The 22,470-nt window shown below is 47.2% G+C and overlaps 1 long non-coding RNA gene across 1 annotated transcript in view; it reads left to right on the plus strand.

Moving 5' to 3' along the window:
* Positions 1-572: 572 nt before the first annotated feature.
* LOC135974408 (uncharacterized) overlaps positions 573-22,470 on the plus strand; it is an 80,122-nt gene continuing 58,224 nt past the window's right edge. Inside the window, exon 1 of the long non-coding RNA XR_010591660.1 lies at positions 573-2,636. This is a non-coding gene — a long non-coding RNA (uncharacterized LOC135974408). The remainder of the gene's footprint in view (positions 2,637-22,470) is intronic.

The raw sequence follows: 22,470 nt of genomic DNA on the forward strand, positions 1-22,470 counted from the left end.
GGCTCCAAACCTGCATCCCTCCGTCTCTGGGGGAGGATTTGAGATCACAAAGAAGGACCATAAGGCTTTGGAGACTGCCCAGACTGAGGCATCAGTCAGGCTTGCAGAGAATTGCAAGGAAATTGGCGACCCAAGAATTGCTATAAGCATCTGAGTATCTAGCCCAGTCCCCAGCCTCCACACAGCGCCGGCTGCCTCTGAGGAAGCCTTGCAGTAGGAAGTTATGGGAAAACCTACCTCTGGGGGAAATTTAATTTTTTTAATAATTAATTAATGGAGATGTCCCATCTCCTAGAACTGGAAGGGACCTTGAAAGATCATTGAGTCCAGCCCCCTGCCTTCACTAGGAGGACCAAGTACTGATTTTGCCCCAGATGCCTAATTGGCCCCCCTCAAGGATTGAACTCACAACCCTGGGTTTAGCAGGCCAATGCTCAAACCACTGAGCTATGTCTTCCTAACCCTTGTTAGTCAGGGGCTGTCTCCAGCCCTGAAGCCAGAGGGTTTATACCCCCTCCAAAACACTTGTGTTTTTTCAAGTCCAAGGGGATAAAGCAGGTCAGTGTCAGAGACAGGAATAAAACCTAGCTATCCTAACTGCCAAGGTCCTGCTTTACCCACTGGACCACACTGCCCCATTATCAAGGATGGGGCTATAAATGTTTCCATGGCATATGCAGCATATGTTAGTATGGTTGGCTGTGAAAGCCAAATATTTGGGGAGAGGGATCTAAGTAGAGTATATTAGGAATGCTGCTATCAGGTATTTAAATGGAGAACCACTTTCCCACTGGTTTGTGGCAGCAGTGTGATAAATAATATCAGAAATGCACATGGTGCAGGGAATGAAGGAGACAGGGCCATGTTTTAAATCACTTGCATAAGAACGGCCAGACGTCTCACTGTTTTATATTCCTTGTGCATGATGAGGTAGCAAACAACACAGATGGTTACGGCTCCGTAGTATCCATTAAAACCTGTGCCCTGAAGCTGTTCAACAGGAAAGTTGTACAATGGAATGAGTCGACTCGTCCTTTTTAAATACTTTGGAAGGAAATGGATGTTCTTCAAGGGAGGTTCTGTTTTGCAAAGTACCTTAATTCTGGGTCTGACTATCACTCAAACTTAGTCACAAGATATTCCTGCCCGACTGCCAGCCCCGCAAACTCTCCCTGGGATTGGAGACTCAAGCTGACTTCTTTTCCTTCTGGTGCAACATCACCATTCAGCAGCCCACATTAACCTTGTTTCAGACAACTGTGCCACCCAATTCACAGACCCATGTTTTAGCACTGGGACTGCCCGAGCCCAGACTAGAAATTTTGCTCTTAATACAAGTGAATTGGCTGTCAACTGGAGTTAACTAGCAACGTGATTGTAAATGCCAGTCTCGACACTCCCCAGATGGTTGTTCCAGGACAGCTGTGGGTTAGCTAGGACTCAGCCTAAAGGCAAGGTCTAGCCCTCAGTTGTCTGAGTGAATAGCATGGCCAACAGGCAGCACAGGACCCAGATCCATGAGCCACTGTAGGACGCTGAAAGGAAAACATCTTTGAGTTTCTCAGTCCTTGGAGACCTGGCCCATAACTATAACTCCCAACCCCATGCTAAGTCTAAATATAACTCCATCCCATGTATACCTGGGGCCATCGACTACTTAACATTTAGATTACAGGAATTGAATCGTGGCACCATTGCAGTTGTTTAGGGGAGCTGGGCGGTGCAGCGGGTTAGTGAACCAGCCGTTCATCTTTAGAGACCTGGCGAAGATCAAATCCTGGCTTGAAGAGGGTGGCCTCATCCTACTCCCCATTTATGGGGGTCATCCAACACCATGGCCCAGTCTCTGCTCCCATGCGACCCAGGTGTTGGATAGCAGGGGGAGTTGATAGGTCAGGGTAGCGGGGCACAGGCCCAGCAGTGCAGGGATGTCCATACAGCCCATACTAGTTGGCTTGAGTTGAGTTCTTCCAGTCCAGCACTAAATTCACCCACAAACTACACATGAGAGATTATTTCCCCATCATTTCAAACATCCAAACTCCATCTTCACCAGTGTCTCTAATTTAGGGTCCACCACCATCCCGTACAGTGCCTCATACATCTGAGAGCCAATGACTGCCACTCTAACCCCTTGCCCATGCTCAGCTGCTATCAGTCGTTACCTTTCACAACCCCCTAGCTAGGCAGAGACGCTGCTGCTAGTGGGAATGTTTAAATTGTGGGTGGGGGGCGAGTGTTGAGCTATCAGACATGTCAGAGGAATTAGGAGGAACAGGCTGAGCTTGTTTGGAGTGGTTCCTTCCTCTGGGAGCGCAGCGCCCTCAGGAAGAATGCGAGCTATGTGGAGAAGCAAGGGGAAAGGTGGAATGTGCAGAACAGTCCTCACCAGAGGTCACAGGGGGCAGTCGCAGTGAGGGGCTGCTGTAGAAGAGAAAGATAAGCCCAGAAAATAAAGGTCCAGGGGCAAGGAAAAGAGGCAAGGAGCCAGGGCAACCAAAACCAGCGCTGTCGGTGGATGGTCTCCCTCTGCAATAGCCTGAAGAAGGTGGCTTTTACTGGAGAGTGCAACAAAAGCACAGTTAAGTCAGACTGAACTCGGATGGGTGATGCAGTGCGGAGCCTGAGCAGGGCAGGTAGGGTTGCCTATTGTGGTTGGATGTATTTCTGGAGGTTTCCTCATGTGACAATCTTTAATTAAAGATTAATCTTTCAGGCCTGGAGACTCCAGGCCGATCCTGGAGGGTTGGCAACCTGCACTAAGAACAGTGGGAACACAGTACCCACGTTTACACTGCAGGCTTCGGGAAAGCCAGCGAGTTTTTGTCTGTTCCATTGACGCATGGGTGCTGGAACCAGGGGCGCTACCACACCCCTGCCTTTGGAGTGGTTTCCATCATATACAGGGTTCAATGGCTCTCAGCCCCCACACTATACAAATTGTGCCAGCAGCCCTGCATCGACCCCGGAGAGAGAGAAAAGATGGGAAAGTGACCCCAAAGAATGAAACCTCCATCTTTAGCCTATGTTTACTGTTCTTATAATACTGGTAGCACTCAGTGTTGGCTGCGTAGTAACTGCCTGGGTAGATCGCCAGATTAGACAGAGAAGGGTTGAGATGCGATTTGAAATGAACACCGACTGCTTTCAAACGGATTAGCTGAAAGAACAGGAGAACCCATCCGACATTAAGGAGAAAGATCACAAGTTGCGTAACGGTATGTTTGTAGTAGATAAGGAGAAAGAATTGTGTGTGGGGGAGGAGGGCGGGGGGGAAATTACACATACAGCAGAGTTCACTTTCAATCAAATATAAAACGCACAGCACTATTTCAGATCGAAATAGAGCCAGAGCTTCAGCTGGTATACATGTGAACTGAGGTCAGTGGAGCGCTGCCAATTTACACCTGCTGAAGACTTGCTCTGAAGAGACTATAAACAAGAAATCTATTGCAGCTTGTCATTCTATGATCCTGGCTGCAGTACCCAAGGCCCGGAACCTGAAAACTTGTGCACATGTACTATCTTTACTCATGTGAGTAGTGCCAGAGAGATCAGGTGGCCTGCTTGGAGGTAAGGCTGTGCAGCATCCGGACCTCAATGTTCATTCTGGCTAATGTCTACACTGACCATAGATAGTTGGGGTTATTGTTATGTGAGTGGGAAAAGCTGCTTAGGTATTTTTTAAAGATGTATTTCCATAGAAGCCAAGTGATTAAAAAGCTAAGAACTGGTATCTATTCCCACATTTTAGAATGGCTGGTGCTTGGCATGGAGCAAATCTTTCCTCCTAGGTTAGTGGCACAAAAAAAAAAGTCTTTACGTGAGGCCCTGTTTGAGATCCTCAACAGGAACGCTGTAATCATGTCAGTTGTGTATTGGCAATGAACAAGGTTAAGGGATTCAAGCCATTACGTTGTCATCATTAATAGTTCTGCAATCACTGGTGTCTTGACAGCATTAAAGCTGCACTGACAACAGAAATACATGGAAGAAACATTCTAGGGGCTCGTACAATGCGGCTGCTTTGTTTTTCACTATTAAATAGCTAGATGGTTGTGACAGTTGGAAACTTGTGTGTGAAAAGTAGAATAAAGTAGAACAGAAGAGAGCTCCTTGGATTCCCCACTCACCACTCTGTGCTAGGAGCCAACAAAGTAAGGGTGTAATTCTGCACCTCCAAGAGATGCAGACAGAACCTGCAGCCCAGGCAGATGGGGGGTGTGTGTGCATGGTGGCTTTAGACACCTTTGAACCTGTCTGATCCTGGGCTGTTCCAATGGTTGGAGGGGCCCTTGGCAGAAATTAGATAGCGAAGTTAGGGTAGCCTCCTGGGGCTGCCCTCGGAGTAGCAGCACTGCCCAGAATCTGTACGGAGCTGAGGACAGAAGCTCTGCCCTCGACATGCCCTACACCAAGATTTAGGAAGAGGGCAGCCTTATGCTGTTTGCATGCAGGGATTTTAGAGCCTCTTTCTGCTGCCCTGGCCTTTTTCCTCGGCACAAAGGGGCTGGTACGGGGAAGGGAATCTCCCCCTGAAGAGAGACTAGAACATTCTGGACTCCAAATCCATTGAGTTCCACCGGCTCTACGCTGGCAAAATCCAGCCACTGATGGGGAACTACTGAAATTGCTTTTTCTTTTTTAAAAATGTAGATCTGGTTTCACTGTTCTTGAACGTTTCTGTTGCCATCTTCTCGCTAAGAAACAGTTGAAGAGCTTGGCCACAGCTGTTATGAAGGTCAATGTTTTCATGCATAGTTTTTTCCTGCAAAAAGGGGCTTTTATTTTTTTTTCTTCTGAGGAACATTTGTTATTGGAAAATACTGAAATATTCTGACAAACAAATAATCTCCCATCACCACCCTGAACTGACTTTTTTTGGATTCTTGTTTTTTGAATTATTGGATCTCTTTTCTCATCCTTTTTCAGGGGCAAAATGGAGAAAGGCATAAAAATGAGGAAAAAGAAAAGAGGTGGGGGGAACCCCCCCCCCCCAAATGTTCAGGTATTGGTCGCAAAAAATGAAAGTGTTCAGTTGTTTGGTGCCCACTTTTTTCAATCACAAAATCAGAACATGCCTATGGTTTTCTTGAAAAAAGTGTAGAGAAAAACATCACAAGTTAAATTGTTGGTGAAATAGAAATATCTTTTTTTGGCCCGCTCTATACAGAAGAAAAAATATTGGGCCTGAATCTCCAGTAGCATTAAAAGGGCATCTGTGTTTGTACACTACTTAGCACAATGGGGCCCCACTCTAGGCTGGCCCTTAGGCACTGCCCTAATAAACATGATAAATAACAATAATTAAAGGCTCTATACAGATGGTGGCTCTGGGTGCCATTTTATAACCCTGATGTAGCAGGATAGATATTCTGGACGAGCAAAGCTGGTGTAATGGCCCTATACCTCCCCTCCTTGAATCCTCCACTTTAAGGCATGTGTTAGGGGGGTGGGGAGGCATTCCTGGCACACCCCGTATTCTAACTATTCTCAGAAGCCAGAACAGCCCTTTGTGCATGTGGAATTCTGAACATAGATTACAGCAGCCCTGGGGTTGCTCTATTGTACACTGGGGTGGGTAGGCCTCAGGTTACAAGTGGTGTAAAGGTACTTTCACTCATTCCACTGAAAAAGGATGAGAAAAGAAAAAGCCAATAACAGAAAAGAAGAATCAAAAAAGGCAGTTTTGGTTTTTTAGTTCTCGCTCTTTTTGCAGAAAAAAAAAAAATGTCCTCCATGTTCTGCATCCAGTAGAGCTGGTTATTGCCAACTCTCACGATACTTAGTGTTTCTGCTCAAGCCCCAGCTCCTGGAGGCAAGTGATTAGATGAGAATCATAGCTTTCATCAAAAGTAACAAGCAAGCTCCTAGCCTTCACACCTGTGGAGAAATACCTCAAAGTGTGACCCCTAAAGGCTCAGGCACCAGAAGGGAGATAAAAAGAACCCAACAGTTTTTAAATCTCATGTTTTTGGTGGCCAATCTCATGATTTTTGAATGCCATACCTCACCTAAGACTGAGAGGCCTTGCCACCACAACTCCAAGCTTGGCTTGTTTGCTGCGAAGCATGGTACATGCTTATCCCAAAGATTGTATCTACGGCAAGCAGGGTAGGCACTATTGCTAGCACTGGCAGTGGGAAATTTTCAGGCAGAAATCCTCATGTAGACAAGGCCTTTGATCTTCACTGACAGTGTTGTTTTAACCCATGCCCCTCCTGTAAGCAGCTCCTCTTATCTAGAAGTTGGACACATCAGTTCTTAAATCTTGGGAGGGTGTTTTGCTTTGGTTTCATTCTCTGGAAACATCAGAGGGGTAGCCGTGTTAGTCTGTATCAGCAAAAACAACAAGGAGTCCTTGTGGCACCTTAGAGACTAACCCATTTATTTGGGCATAAGCTTCATCAGATGCATGGAGTGAAAAATACAGTAGGCAGATATAAATATACAGCACATGAAAAGATGGGAGTTGCCTTACTAAGTGGGGGGTCAGTGCTAACGAGGCCAATTCAATCAGGGTGGATAAGGCTCAAACAGAACCAGTAAGCCTTTGGCTCACTGATATGGCAGAGTAGTGATTAGCTGTGTTCGTTTCCCCGAGAAACGAACATGTTAAAAAAACTCCACAAAGTTGATGGATTCATCCTAAGGTTTCCAGAGGGGAAGATAAGATCTCCCCTTTCTAGAGGAGAAAATGGTAGGACATGGGCTGAACACAGAAATCACAGCCCTAGTATTCAGAGAGAGAGAAGCCCTGGCTGGAAAGCCTTCTTAGTGAGTGCTGCAGCGTACCTCCACCAAGTGTCTTCAGTGCTGTTTCTGCTCCAGATAGCAGCAGTTATGTGGAGTCCCCTTCCTGCTCTCTGGCTCAGCCTTTGTACCACTTGCTTTCTTCTCACAGCTACCCAGCTGATAACCTAATTACCTCATGAACTCATCAGGCTCCCTACAGGGGCAAGTGATGCCTTCTACCCTTCCAAACCCAAGGGACCTCAGTCCCTCCTACTCTAACTAAACCCCCATTAAGGTGACCTTGTCCCGCTCCTCCCCACCTGCCCGGTGGCAGGCTATAGCCTGGCTGGTTGAAGTGGCCTCCTTTTCTTCCTGTCTCAGGAAGCCCTTACACCCTTGCCCTCCCCTCACCCTCTAGGGAGGAGGAGTTGCTTTCTTTGGAAGAGTCAGCTGCTACACACACTCTGCTCAATTTTACTGCTGCCTTCAGAACCTCTGGTTGGTGTCCCCTCACCCAGAAGTGAGTACCCAGGAGACACTACATAAACTGTTCTATGAGCATGGCATCCATGCCCGCTTGGACATCTCGCTCCCTTTGGCTCAGCCGTCAGTCAGCCCTGTCAGTCCAATTCTGCCCATAGGCTCTGGGACTTTCCCCAGAAGTCCCCCTGCCTGCCCTATATTTCTATCGGTACCTTTTGGCTGACAAGCCTGCATGGTCCAACACATCAGAGCGCTTGGCCTGCTTCTCGCCTAGTGCCACGTAAGTGGCTTGGACTTCTCCTGCCACGCAAGGGCTAACCGTATAGCCCATGACCCTTTATCCGAGCCCGCATCAGTAGCAATTCTTTCAAATGTTTCAATTCTTTCAAGAAGTAAGAACGCGTCCCTGGTTCCATTTTACAGTCTCCACCCCCACTCCCTGATGTCCATTCTCCACAGCAGGACTGGGTCCCATTTTCTAGTAGCTGCTTCTGTACCTGGGCCTGTCCCTTCATGCACACCTGGAACACCTGTTGCTCCACCTGCTGTCCCAGCAGGCCTCGTCACTGCCTGCTGGAATGAATGCGGCACCTTCTGCACCACCAGCTGGTGCCCTGCAAGCCATCTCTTCTGCTCTTCCATCTTCTCCCCAGCTTGGCCTGTGCTCCCACAGGCCACCTTTCACCCTTCCTGGCTCTGGCTGGCAAGTGAACCCCAGACAAGCTCCCACTTGTGACCAGGCTCTCCCCCTTCAGCTCCTGACTGAGAGGCATTCTTGGTGGATTAAAGCAGCACCCCCAGTCCAGGGTGCCTTCAACAAGTGTCTTTATTGCTCCGGGTCCATCAACGCATAGCAGCAGCTACCTGGAGCCCCCTCTCTGGCTCAGTCTTTTCAACTGCTTGCTTCCTGCTCAGAGCTACCCACCCCATGAGTGCATCAGGCTCCCTACTGGTGCAAGAGATCCCTTCCAAATGCAAACTACTCTAAGCACACCCAGGGCCCTGGGTGTTCTCAGGAACCGGGGCGCTGGCTTCCAAAGGGCTCCATTTATAACAGCACCCTGTCATGCTCTCTCCTTGCATTGGCGCCACCCCCTCTCCCCTTCCTTCCAATCCCAGGGGGATTCTTGTATCCCTCTTTTAATGATCCAGGGTGGTTGGCACAGACTGCAGAGGGAAACTTACTATAATTATTTGTAATATAGCATTGTCCAGAAACTACAAACACAATCAGAGCCCTGTTGCGCTAGGCACTGCACACACACCGGGAGAAACAGTCCCTGCCCCAAAGACAGACAGGGAAACCCAGGCACAGAGCAGGGAAGTGACTTTGCAGAGGTCACACAGCAGGCTGGGACAGAGCTGGGAATATAAAACCCAGTTCTGATTTCAGTGCACTACCCTCCCCATTGGACAACACCGCCTCTCACTTTTTGTTTGATCATTTAAATAAAAACACCGTATAAAAAATTCTATTAAAAAAACCACAGGCCAAATGCACCCCTCTGTCACCCTAGTTTTATGTCAGCATGAGTACAGGGAAATGCAGGGAGCCACACGGATGGAAAATTGGTGGATAATGGACAGATGAAACTGGACGTACCTTTAAAGAAAGTTAAGATTCCAAGTGAAGTGCTAAAAAAAAAAAAAAAAAGTCAGTAAATGTCAGACTGAAATGCCCCCCGTATATCTTAGTTCAGCCCCTTTGTGCTTATGCATTATGATACAGTCTTTAATTACATCGCAGAGTCTTTTTCTGCAGGGCCCTGCCTCTTTCCTGGTGCTGGCAGGCTGATGCCCAGTTCAATATGTTGATCCATGTGTAACCCTGAGCCTCAGACTAATTTCCTCAGGTGCACACAGAATCAGTCAGATGCTTTTCTTCTCCAGCAGTTCAATCTAGATTTCCTTCTGGGTATTTCTTCTTTAAGGTTGGGGAGAGGGCTTATGCCTTCTTCAAAGAGTTTTCCAGGTAATTGGGGGGGTTAAGAAATTAGCTGCTGTCAGAACTGAACCATGGCTAGATCACTGAGAAGATTTTAAAATTCTGGGCCAGATTCTTTGCATGGCCAGAGAAACTCAACAGGACATTAAACAGTGCCATAAAGTGGGTGATGTGTATTCTCAGGCTGGCATGAAGCATAGGGGCTGTGGCAAGGTTGGCAGAGCGGGTGCAATGGGGGGCCAGAGAAGGTGGGCTGTGGTTTGTATTCTCTTTTTCCACTTGCATTTCACCACAGGAAGGTGTTTTTGTAATGACCAAGTCAAACACCAGGGGCATATTCTTTATTTGCTCTACACGTTGAGCTCATCCCAAAGTCAGTGAGGTAAAATGTACGTGTAGATCACAGAAGTTTATGCTCCCTTTCCACTCTTATCTAGGTCTGACTCAGGGACAGATGTCCATGTACAGTATATTTGGGAGGGCTGCTTTTTGAATATACAGTCATGAGTTTCTCCTACCTTACATTTCTATTTTTCCAAAAATGCTGTGTCTCCCTTCTCCAAATGCCTGTGAGTATTGGACCAAGTCACCTCCTGAAGTAGCAGGAATTCTTATTTGCTTAGAACCCAAGCACTAACCCAACCACTACCCACTGTTTACCCTTCCTTTTACTTATTTTTCCTGAGCCCTTGTCCAACAGCTCTAAGTGAATACAATCTCCCCCTGTATATTTCCTGTGCATGCAAGGCAACGCTTAAATTCCTACATAGAGCTGGTCCAAAAACAGGATACTTTTTCACAACTGTAAGTCCCACCCCCCCCCAATTCTTAACCAAAAATTCTCAATTTTGGGTAAAAGTGTGTCCTTTTTCCATTAAAAGTCCCTGGGGGAAAAAAAACCATTTTTCAGTCACTGTATTCATATGCCCCAGCCAAATGACTACAGTGCCCAAAGAGTCTATAAATAGCACTGACTGGGAGAAAAGTTATATTGCTGCATCTTCCTCCCCCTTAGACAGAGGTTCTTGCATGGTCCATTTTTGGAGGGGTAGGCGAGGGAGATTGTGGATACGATTATATCACTGCTAACACACCCCACAATTCAAATCCAACACTGCCACAAGTTCATCTTACTATCAGACTCTTTAGGAGATGAGACTTAGGCACTTTTGAGAACTTCGCCCCCAGTGTCTTTTCCAGGAGAAAAGATGTCCTGGTGTGCCACCACTGGACTGGGGCGCAGCAGATCTGGGCTCATTGTCTCTACTCAGACAGCAGGTGCAGGTATAAGACCAAGGTAACTGGGAGATTCTAATAGTCCTGCTCTAGCTGGAAGACTGGTTTGTGCTGAAGTCTCACATGCACCAGCTGAGCTGCAGCAGATATTTCTGACCCCTCTCAAAAGGGCTGCACAAACATTCACTATTGTCCTGAGGCAACAAAAGATGGGTTCTTTCTTAGCCTCGCTAATGACACATTACAGCTCCTGGTTTCCTCTCCTAGATTAGTCATTCTTCTCAAATTTCCTTCTTTTGTGTAGGGATTCCTCCCATTTCCTGCTTCAGGCTTCATTTGCTTTACACATACAATCTAAATATTGGGAAATATTGGTACTTAAATAGAACCAGTCCTTTATTTTGCTATTTTTACACCTAGAGCCACAGAATCTTTGGAAACGCTTTTCACACTTGATGTCCGAAGCCCAGTAAGATCTTTCATCTTAGAAAGAAACCCTTCCAGATACATTTAGACCAAATGAAAACAACTTCACTGCAGCCAAGTTATCTGTGTTACAATCTAACTGAGATGCCCTTGACTCAGAGATATATTCAAAATTGAGATGGCCGACTCAGATATTTAAAAAAACAAAACAAAAACAAACCACACCCCTTAGGTGCAAATCTTTAACAGGGACAGTGATTAACTATTGAAACAACTTACCCAGGGACCTGGTAGAGTCTCCATCACAGATGTTCTTCAAAACCTCTAGTGACAGGGATTCCATAACCTCCCTTAGTCACCTCTTCTAGTGCTCAACTATCCTTATAGTTGGAAAGATTTTCCTAATATCTTACTTGAATCTACCTTGCTGCAAATTAATGTAGGAGGTCAGATTGGATGATCAGGATGGGTCCTTTTAACCTTAACCTTTATAAATCCATTAACTGTCCTTCTGAGCAAAGGCTGCCAATCACATTGTCCTGTGCTTTGATTGTGATATATGCAAAATGTCCCTTTGGGACTTGAGACAGTTGTGCCCATTTCACTTGAGGAGGAATGGAAGTTACCAGAGATGTAGGGCTAACCACTGCACCAGGTAGGCCCCAGGCACATTATAGTAAAACAAGGCGACAAATGGAATACGGTCATCAAAAAGATGGCAGACATCAGGAGGAGGGCATGGGGAAAGTTGTGCTTATACTTTTGCTGGAATCTGTACCAGCGCTCAGGAAGCGAGTAAGGAGCAAGAATGCAATAGGACGGACACCAGGCCTTCCACCCTCCCAGCTCATGGAAACATTGCTCAGTCCTGCCAGTTGGCAGCTTTAGAAGGAGCAGAGACCTTGATTCCTCAGGACTTGGTTCTCAGGGGTGCGGACTCCCTGCAGCTGCAACCTCTGAAAATCAGGTCACGAGAAATGGGCTTCTCTGGCATCCTGAGAGCATAAGAGGCATTTTGCACCTTTGACTTATGTTCATTGCTAGCCCCCATTTAGTGCTTGAGCCAAAGACCATTGATTTAAAGAAAAAAGCCGCGAGGTCTCAAGCTCAAGCCCTGTGTGATATTGCACACGTGGCCATGTCTACATATTTTTGGGACACTCAGGGAAGCTTTGTCCATTGTGTGGTTAGTCGCTGTGATGGGTTTGGTTGTTGTCGTCATTTTTTAATAGAAGGCCAAATTGAGGAGCCAGTGAAGTCCTAGCAAATTGATGGCAGTTATTGAGGACAATAGAACCAGGATTTGGGCCTGAAAATATAGGATTTGGAGTCTACAATTCTGAAGTTTTTTTGAGGGGGGGGGGCTAAAAGAGAGGGAGAAAAGCCAAAACCAATTGCAGCCAGCAACAGAAGTCAAGCATCTCCAGGATCAGCCAATCCCTAACAGTTAGAGATAAACAAGCGCCTGATTGGCTGAATCATGAACTGGCTCGGATCGAGCAATTCCTGAAGGATCCGGCCTGCTATTGCTGTTCTCTAAGGCCGTGCTTCCCAAATGTTAGAAAGCTGATCCCCACCTGCTTCAGGAAAATTAATCCGTTTCCGCCCTGCTTCAGCCGTTCCATGTGTTGTCAGAAGCCTTCAAATTCTGCTTTATACACATCTCCTGCAGCATGTCCCATGGAGGAGAGTGCACCCCCAAATTTGGGAAATGCTGCTCTACGCCCATCAGAATGCAGCCAATCAATACTGGCGCACTGAGTACCGGTCTGTTCTGTAGCAGCCTGCTTCTGACAAAGTGATTCCATCACTCAATTGATGGAATAGGAATACAGTCATTGGTGCCGATCGTTATCACAGGATCAGCATCTCCTGCTTTGAAAACCTCCATCCACTTCATTATCCAGGGAGCTGAGGGGGAAATGAGGCAGTTTACTTAGACAGTGTCATTGTTAGGAATGTTTTCTTCCGCTACGTATTCACCCCAGCGATGCTCACCCTCTCGCTCAAAATTCAGCAGGTGGAGCTAGGAACAACAGGCAGAAAGCGTGGAAACAGGTAGTTTCTTTCTGGTTTCGGGTGCAGCAATGCCAGTCCTAAGTGTTCAAAAATGAAGGACCAAAAGAAGTAATGAAATTGGCTTCAAAATCATGGCATTTTGAAAAACAATAAATATTTGGCTTTTTCCCAGCCTTTAGGGGTGATGTTTAAAAGCTTTTCTTCACAAACATCAGGGCTAAAAACCTCCTTTCATTTTCAAAAAAAAAATAAAATAAAATAAAAAAAGTGAAGCCAACCACCAAATCTCCCATGACTTACGTTACTATAGAGAGAGTTGGCAATTCCCCAATTGTAACTGAGTGCAAGTAGAGGGTGTTTTACATTTTCTGACTCGTTTCCATGAGGTCCCCGACCTGCTCCTAGTCCCAACTTCAGCCCTCCCTGCGTGCAGACCCCAGTTCCAGTCCACCAGGTCCAGGGAGAGCAGCTGGTGCCCAAGCACCTGGCAGCAGACGGGAGATCTAAGAGGACATGATCTGTTTCCTTGTCCTAAACCATCTAACTGGATAACGGTGAATGCACAGCCGGTGCTAAATCAGCTGATCAACAGCAGCAAGAGTCCTGCACCTTTTAGAAGAGCTGGTTGGGAATTTTGACAAGAGGCTTTTTACATCATGAAAAGGACAATTCATCAAAACCAGAACTGTGCGCAGGAAAGGGTTGGTTGCGACCAACTTCCTGTTTTGAAAAAAAGGTTTAAAAAATGATCAAAGAGGGACATTTGACTCATTCAAAACGAAAAACTTCCAATTTTTTTTGGGGGGGTGGGGAGGAAATATGACTTGGGTTTTGAAATTTAATTGGTAGTAAAAAAGGTTTTTGAAAAGGTCAAAATAAACCCAAATGTTCAAAATCATTGACATGAATGGTTTTGATTGACCCGCTCTTCATTTCATTTGGATTTTTGGTTTGCAAAAATTTGAGGTTTCAACTTTGTCCCAATTGAGGACAGGAAACATTTTTGAAAGCTCAAAACTTCTCTCAAGAGGTGGAAAACCATTTCCTTCCTCACAGTGAGTGGCTCCGAGCCCTCCAAAGAGCCTCGCTGGCTTTAAGGGAGTCGGGCCTTTACTTCTCAGCTCTCACATGCCAGGCTTGGAAGGGCTGGTTCGGTATTGCAATGGATTCACTTCTGCTTTTGACAAGTGTCATGTTGTCATAGCTTAGTGGTTTGAGCATTGGCCTGCTAAACCCAGGTTTGTGAGTTCAATCCTGAGGGGCCACTTAGGGATTTGGGGCAAAGTCAGTACTTGGTCCTGCTAGTGAAGGCAGGGGGCTGGACTTGATGACCTTTCGAGGTCCCTTCCAGTTCTAGGAGATGGGATATCTCCATTAATTAAGGAAGCAAGCAGATGCCTCTCACTGCTTGGAGGGTACATGGAGGCACTAATTGTGTTAGGAGATGCTGGCTGGCTACTAAGCTGCCTACACTCTATGTTGTCTCTCTCTCAGAGAGAAGTTGGTCCAATAAAATATATTACCTCACGCACCTGATCTCTTTACACTCCATGAAACCGTTGCTGGCTGTGTTTGTCTTTGAGCTGACCAGGTGGGCCGGCTGTGTTTCTTTTATGCTTATTGGATGGTTGGGGCTTACCATTTAGTCTGGTTTTGCTAGCTTGGCTTCACATTGATGCTTTTGCAGGGATCCACTGTTTGAACCGGGGGTAATGGAAGCTCCCTAAAAGTGGGGGGCCACCAGCACCCAAACCCAGGCCCCATTCCCCATGCAACCCCTTCCCCCTGACTACCCCCCACTTGCGCCTCTTCACCCCCCCACAATCATTTGCCCGTAAGGTCAGTAAAAAGTGATGGGGCCCTGGTCCCCCCCTTCTGGCACCCCTGGTTTGAACAGTAGCTCTCAAAGGCTGGGAAAGTGAGGTAGAATTATATTGAAGGGTGCTGCAGCCACTGACAGCAGTCACCAGGCCCTAACTCCCTTTTCTAGTGTGGATGCAAATACCAACTAAGCTCAAGCGTACTGTAGCTTTGGAAGAACACAGTAGATGGATGATCCAACTTCTTGGATGTGCTGACCACAGGGTGATGGCAGACCATTAGCTACAGCTACCAGCGGGTGGCTGCTCATCTGTCTCTTAATGACATTGAGAGTTGTTCTGGGCTGCTAGCCTGTTGTGGGACAGTCCTTCAGGCAGTGCTGGAAGGAAAACAAGGAGGGGTCTATACTTTTCTGTAGAAGGGAAAAGCACCATTGCATCTACTTGTCTCTGCACTCACCTCTGCTCCTCCTGCAACTCCTATCCTGGCCACACCTGGGGCTTGCTGCAACAGAGCCTGGCTTTGTATTCTTGACTATGTAGTTGCATCTTCTGCTGCCACCTGGCCTTCATGCATCCTTTGACTCTTGCTTCCCCATCAATGTACTCTGCCCAGCCATGCTATTGACTTTGCACGTTGCCAGGCTTTGCTCATTTATTCACACACCAGAAATGCTCTCCCCCTTCTGAACTTCAGATATCTAATTTGATGTAGGGTGAGACTGTGCATTTCCCTGTAATTTAGGTTTAATTACTGATCGGTTGGGCTTAAACGGTTAGATCCAGATGCTGACATGTTGTTTGAACCGATAATGTTGAGGATGAAAAACTACATTTCTTTTTGCCTGTTGACAGACACACAAAAATGTAGACACCAGCACGAAGGAACATTTTTAAAGGGAACTATGGGGCTGATCCAAAGCGCATTAAAATGAATGGAAAGACTTCCATTGATTTTAGATCAGGACCTAAGTCACAATGGACAAATAAGAGTTTCTGTATGTCTATAGTAACTGTATATTTTAGCTTTTACATACTGAACAAAACCAGTAGAACAGGATAAAAGACAGTAAGTATTTTCCATGACTCATTTAGAAAGAAATTACAAATGTTCATGTTGCTTCATGTTTTCCCACAGAAATTTCTCTGGTTTCTCACGGAAACCCCCCCAAATGTTTTGGAGTCCCCCACCTCCTTCTCCATTTCTATTTCCAGAAAAACCTAGAATTTCTCAGTTTTTTATTTTTCATCCTTTCCTTCCCTCCCCCAATATCAAAACAAAAAATTGTCTAGCAAATATTACTTGTTGGAAAAAGAGCATTGGAGAGTGGTTTAAAACTAGAGGGAGCAGAAAAGCCATTTTTCATCCAAAAATGGTTTTGAAGAAAATGTTTCTGACCTGCCGCGGTCAGTGGTAATTGTACATTCCTGCACACTACAGACTGGTCTACACTAGAACATTAAGCGATGTGGCTGGGCAGATCTGGGAGTGTGAAAAATCCACACCCTCAGCAATATCCCCACGTAGACAATGCTAGGTTAACGGATGAATTTTTCCATCCGTCGGCTACTGCCTCTCAGGGAGGTGGAATACTAACTCCAGTGGGAGAACCCCTCCCATCGGCATAGGGAGCGTCTACACGGATGTGTTACAGCTCTGCAACTACAGCATTTTCAGTGTAGACAAGCCCTTTGTTAAGTCCAGCAATAAATCACCATGTCACCTGCCCAATGGCTTAGAAGACAAGAGTAGCCTTGGGGCAGATTGTCTTCTCGAGGGGGCTCCTCACTTCGCAATTTTGGTGAGAGATCATGGGGAAATTGACCCCAAATCATCCTGTCAGAGGGGGTGAGGTTTCGTCCCCCATGGAAGAGTCCCAGCCACCCAATCCAGGTGGTTCGGGGTGGGAGGGAAGGGAAACAGGAGGTACCAGGGCTATAAGGATATCTGAGGTGTTCATTACTGTATACTCCACACCCAAGGGGTGAAGTGTCTCTGAACCTGGTGGCAGAGACATTGCCTAGCAGCAGCAGCTGCCCCAGGGCAGAATTTGGGGAGACAGTGAGATGCAGAAAAGTTAATACAATTTGTGGGTGTGTTAACATTTCTAGCTAATTTCCCTGGGTGCCAGAGGCCCCCGCCCCTTATCCCCAACTCTCCAAATCCTGATCACATCCTTCCCGTGTGTGGGCCCCAGACCATGCAGAGTCCCCTCCACCAGGACTGGGAGTGTGGTTGATGCCTGCCCACCAGCTCAAAGAGGGCCTAGTCTGTCTCCTTGTCCTTTCATTATGTCTTGTATTAAAGATTCCCTGCTACTCCATAATGCATCCCACATAAAATCAGCTGCCAAGTGCCCTGCGCTTGCTTGATATTTGTTCACCCCAATATAAAGTGATCGCACTGGAACCCAGGACAGCAAGGAGCGTACTTTCAGGAGACGGACGATCTCAGTAACAGGAGCGCTTTTAAGCCATGGACTCTGCCTTATGCTACCCTAGTTCCTCCTAGTGTCAGGCAGCCTAGGTCAGCTCCTCAGCTTGGGTAAATGGGTGCAACATGACCAGGGGTCAGTACAGCTGTGCCCATTTACTCCAGCAGAGGATCTGGCCCTCCAGTCTTAACACAATACTTGCTAATGCAGTTTTTTTTATTCAAACTCAATTTGAGCCCTTCTATGAAGCTGCTGGCTAACCTAGGAGGGAGGGTCTACCATGAGGTGCAGCCCTCATCAGGTACTAGCTATTTAAGATAGCAGCCTCCTGCTTCCATACAATTAATTCTCAACCTATTAAGCTAGTCCATTTGGCTATCATCGAGCATACAAGGAACTTCCAGTGCCTGATAAAATCAGCATGTCAGAGCTCCTGGCAGGATTAGGTGCAATTAGGAGCAAACCACCATGGAAGTGTAACCCATAGACCTTCTGGGTGTGGTGTTCTGTCCCATCTAGTGGCACCAAGACCACTTGGAGAGAGAGAAAATGAGTCTGCTCTACAGTCTTAGCTAAAAGCTTGTTGGCTTTTAGCTCATGCAGTAGAGGTTCATGCACTAAGCTCCAGAGGTCCCCGGTTCGATCCTGCCTGACGACAACCGGGGCCTGCCAGCGTTACAGAAGCACAAGCAAGTCTTTATGCAAGCAACAGCAGTTGCAGCGATCCTGGGAAGAGGAAAGAACTGCAATGAAAACTAGGCAAAAAGCAGAGATGTCAAAACTGATAAGGCTGAAAGCAAGAGGAAGGAAAGAAGAAAGGGCGAGGATTCCTTGAGCCCCGCTTGGTGTTAGGAAATTAGCCTGAGGAAGGAGGTCAGAGACCCATCAGATGGGTTTGGACAGAGGAACAGAAATAATCCCAAGAATGAATGAGGGCTTCAGGTCAAAGCTTCCAATTTTTGCTCTTGGGAAATGTTTACAGTGAAGCCAAACATCTATTTTTCAGACCATCATGAAACTGGCCATTCTGTCTCCATTTAGCAATATCAAGCCCTGCCCTACTCCAGCTGTATCTATCCCTTATTTTAGAGTTACATGGTCACATCCCTTGCGTGGCCATGCAGGGGAGTATAGCGGGGGGAGGACCCCTCGCCCAGGTTCAAGATCTCTTTGAATCTTGATGAGAGCTGCTCAGAAACCAGAATGTCCAGCTCTAGGGAAATTCTGACCAATGGCAATATGGCTTCATTCTGAACCAGGCACAAAAAAGGTGAAATTTCAAAATTTCCCATGAAACAAACATTCAGGTTTGGTTTTCATTCAAAAACCATCCAAACATTTTGTTTTGATCGTGCCAAAACATGATCAAACAGAACACTGAATGACCAATTTTCCTATAATGTAAAAGGAAACGAACCAAAACAAAGTGATTAATTTCAACATTCGCCTCATCGAAAAGGTCATTGAATTCCGGCTGTTCCTGCAAAATGGTTCAATTTTGACAAAACTGCATTTTCCAACGATTCCATTGCAAATTTTCCAACAGCTCTAATCCTGACTGTGATGGGGACACTCCCCTGCTAGTGCATGGACAGGCTGGATGCAGAGGGGAGCATCATATCTGTTCTCTGCTCCTGAGCTGGTGCAGTGCGGCCCAGCCCTGACCGAGGGCAGACAGTACAGTTACAGACAGATTCTGACAAGTTGCTGGGGAGGAACCATAGAGTCTTAGGCTGGGTCTACACTACCCGCCTGAATCGGCGGGTAGAAATCGACCTCTCGGCGATCGATTTATCGCGTCCCGTCGGGACGCGACAATCGATCCCCGAATCGATGCTCTTACTCCACCAGGGGAGGTGGGAGTAAGCGCCGTCGACGGGAAGGCGCAGAGGTCGATTTTGCCGCCGTCCTCACAGCGGGGTAAGTCGGCTGCGATACGTCGAATTCAGCTACGCTATTCACGTAGCTGAATTTGCGTATCTTAAATCGACTCCCCCTGTAGTGTAGATGTAGCCTTAGTTCACAGCAGCACAGAGCACCATGGATACACTCCCAGAAGCCCTAGCAACACACACAGGAGTGCAGAGCCAGTGAGGACCTACTAACTCATGTAGGCCTTTGCACTGAAGGTGCTCACACCTGGGTTAGGCTAACCCAGGTGCTCCGGGTCAGATCCCCAGCCCAACTGCAGTGAAGATACACCCTGCGGGTTTGTTCACGCTGCATTGTGAACCCGGATCTGTGCTTGTGGAGTCAGTGTTTCTAAGCCCATGCTTGAGTTCCACACTGTATTGTAGCCTGGGCTTACAACCGCTGGGCCCAGCGCTCATAACCATGCTAATGTGGCCCTGTGGCCCCACACAGACCCCCTGACTCAGCTCTGTGGCTTCAGCTGCATCCACCCTGAAAAGCAACAGGGCTTGGACCTGAATTTCAGCAAGACTCAGGCTCAGATTCACCTCTCATCCCCTGGGTGAATCCTAGGACTTAGGTCCTGAGTGCTTGCTGACCTAAGTCAGACAGGGGGGGTGGTGTGTGTGTGCGTGCGCGCCCTGTTCAGGGCTTAGATCCAAGTTTGCAGCTCAAATCCAGCTCAATACTTGGACAAATACAAACATCATGATTTTTGTGAGTGTTTGCATTCAGATCCAGATGTCAACCCACCAAGTTTCAGTATCTGGACTTTTGGTTGTGCCCTTTAGTGTTCCAGGGGGAAATTCTGGTCAGTCACTCTGATGCATCTCTCACACCACTCCAGTGAAGTAAGTGGAGTTACTTTAGACTTACAGCTATGTAACAGAGAGAAAAATATGGTCCATGAGTTCAGACACAGATCCATACAGTCTATCCAGGAGCTCGGTTTGGGCCCATCTCTATTTAATATAGACCTTGTTAACAAGCAACTATGACTTGCATGTCATGGCTTGTGACAGTTGGGGCTAGAAGGGGACACTTTCCAAAAGAAAAGAAAATTAAAGAAAAGGAATTGTTCCTCTATGTAACGGGTTGTGCTCACCACCGCAGCACCTCCTGCTGGTTGCTCCAGGAATGAGCTCTGTCCATCAGCAGACACCCTGTTCCTGTGGTGTCTCACTCTCCGTTGCTGCTTCTCCACTGTCTCCGGGGACCCACGTTCTCTTCAGGGCAAGGCCCTCTGGCTGTGCCCCAACTCCATTGTGTCCCCCCTTCCAGGGGAACCTACACTCTTTCACCCAGCCTCTCGCTGCAGTGGCCAACTGCAGCCCCTAGTCCAGCCCCTCGCTCAGGGGCAAACTGCAGTCCTTAGGCTGGCCGCTCCCCTTGGCAGCCAGTGGGGCAAAGGGGGAGGGCAGGCCCACCCACTACTCTGGGCCCAAATCCAGGGACCGGATAGCTGGCAGCTGCTCACTGCCTCTCCTTCCCCTCTGCTACTACCCGCTTTCACTGAGCCACTCCCCATAGCTCCAGCACCTACTCAGCCCCTGTATCAAGGCCACAGTCTAGGAGCCAGCCAGGCTGGCGCTCTGCTTGCTCCCCCAACACTGCTCTGTCCCAGGTACTGCTCTCTACAGGCAGCCAGTCCTTCTCCCTCAAGCTATAGAGAGGGACTGCCCTCTTCTCTGCCCTGCAGCCCTTCTTATAGGACCCAGATTGGCCCTGATTGGCTGTTTCTAAGCCTTCCTCTGGTTGGCTGGGTTCTGCACAGCCGCTCCAAGGGCTGCTATTAACCCTTTGCCAGCCAGTGAGGGGCAGCTGCCCCATCACACCCTGATATGTCTTTTCAATCTCTCAGGCCCAGCCCAGTGATTTAAGAGTAGAATAGAAAATCCATTGATTTAAATCACAGAGGTGCTCTTGAAAACCTCACCCTAAATAAATATCCACATAGCTATAACTGTGTTAAACCCAGGTGTTTGGCTGTTCAGGGCAGCTGCAACTTGGAAGCCATTCCTGAAGTAAGCAGGTGTCCAGTCCACTTACCCAACCTTATTAACAAACTTCTAGATGTCTTGACCTATGAGGATGTCTGTATTGCATGCAATGTCACCCAGGTGATGTACGAGCATGGCATCGGTAATCATATTGTACGTACAATGGCCCATCTGTCACAGTAAATTATGGCCATATATGAAAGGGGGGAGGGAGGGTCAGTCCCTGTACCAGTGTCACATTTCTAGCTACAGCCCTGATCTGAACCAAACAAAGACATAAGGTGTTGCTGGCTTTGTCAGGCAGCTGATCTACGTGAAGAATCAGTTGCAAATGAAGATGAGAGACCTTTTCCCCATAGCCATTTCCCTTCCAGCATTCAGAGAACACATTGGAAGCGCAATTCTCTGCAGGCGGATGCTGAGCCAGTAAAAAGCTGTGAGGTGTACACCAACAAGATGGCTTTGCTTCGGCAAGGTCACCCAGCGAGTGATGATGCATGTGAGACCTCCATACTGTGAACAGCACACCGTGAAAATGAAAGTGTGATGCATACATACCTCTTTTTCCTTCCACCTTCACCTCTGTTTCACCAGCAGCTATTAAATTTGGGAAAGAAAACACAGCACATCAAAGAGACACAGCAACAAGAAAAGTGGGTTAATGTCATGGTTATTGGAAAATATTCAATCAATGGCTGATTGCAACAGTAGTTTAGGCCTAGCAAATGGAACAGCCATATTCACTGTGGAGGCATGGAATATTCTATGTTGATACAAGACCACATAGTGTAACCCACACACCTTCTGGATGTGTTGTTTTGTCCCATCTAGTGTCAGTGAGACCACTCAGAAGGGATAGCTCAGTGGTTTGAGTATTGGCCTGTTAAACCCAGGGTTGTGAGTTCAATCCTTGAGGGGGCCATTTAGGGATAGGGGCAAAAATTTGTCTGGGGATTGGTCCTGCTTTGAGTGGGGGGGGTTGGACTAGATGACCTCCTAAGGCCTCTTCCAACCCTGATATTCTAAAGAGAAAGATAAAATGAATCTGCTCTTTAGCTAACAGGCACTTGGCTTTTAGCTCATGTGGTAGAGGCTCATGCACTAAGCTCCAAAGGTCCCAGGTTCAGTCCCCCCTGCTGATGACCAGGGTCTGTTGGTGTTACAATAGCATTTTACTATCTTGCCAATATTTCACACTTGCATGTCAGTGGAATCAGGCTGTGGAATCTGTGATGCAAGTGACATTGGACGGCGACGGCCCCAGGTTGAAATGCATTAGCAGGGAAAGGGGATCAGTTTGGAATGACAGCTGTCCATCAGCTCTCAGGGTGCTGGCTTCCATGCCAGACACGACACCCCTCCTGGATTGGCAGCTGATTTCAGCAGAGCAGCTGTTTGGTGCTGGCCGGCTGGACACGTATCTCTCACTTCTGATTAATGTCATTGTAGCTGTTGGGTGT

The sequence above is a fragment of the Chrysemys picta genome, chromosome 11, assembly GCF_011386835.1.
Source record: "Chrysemys picta bellii isolate R12L10 chromosome 11, ASM1138683v2, whole genome shotgun sequence".
In the NCBI taxonomy this organism is placed as follows: Eukaryota; Metazoa; Chordata; order Testudines; family Emydidae; genus Chrysemys; species Chrysemys picta.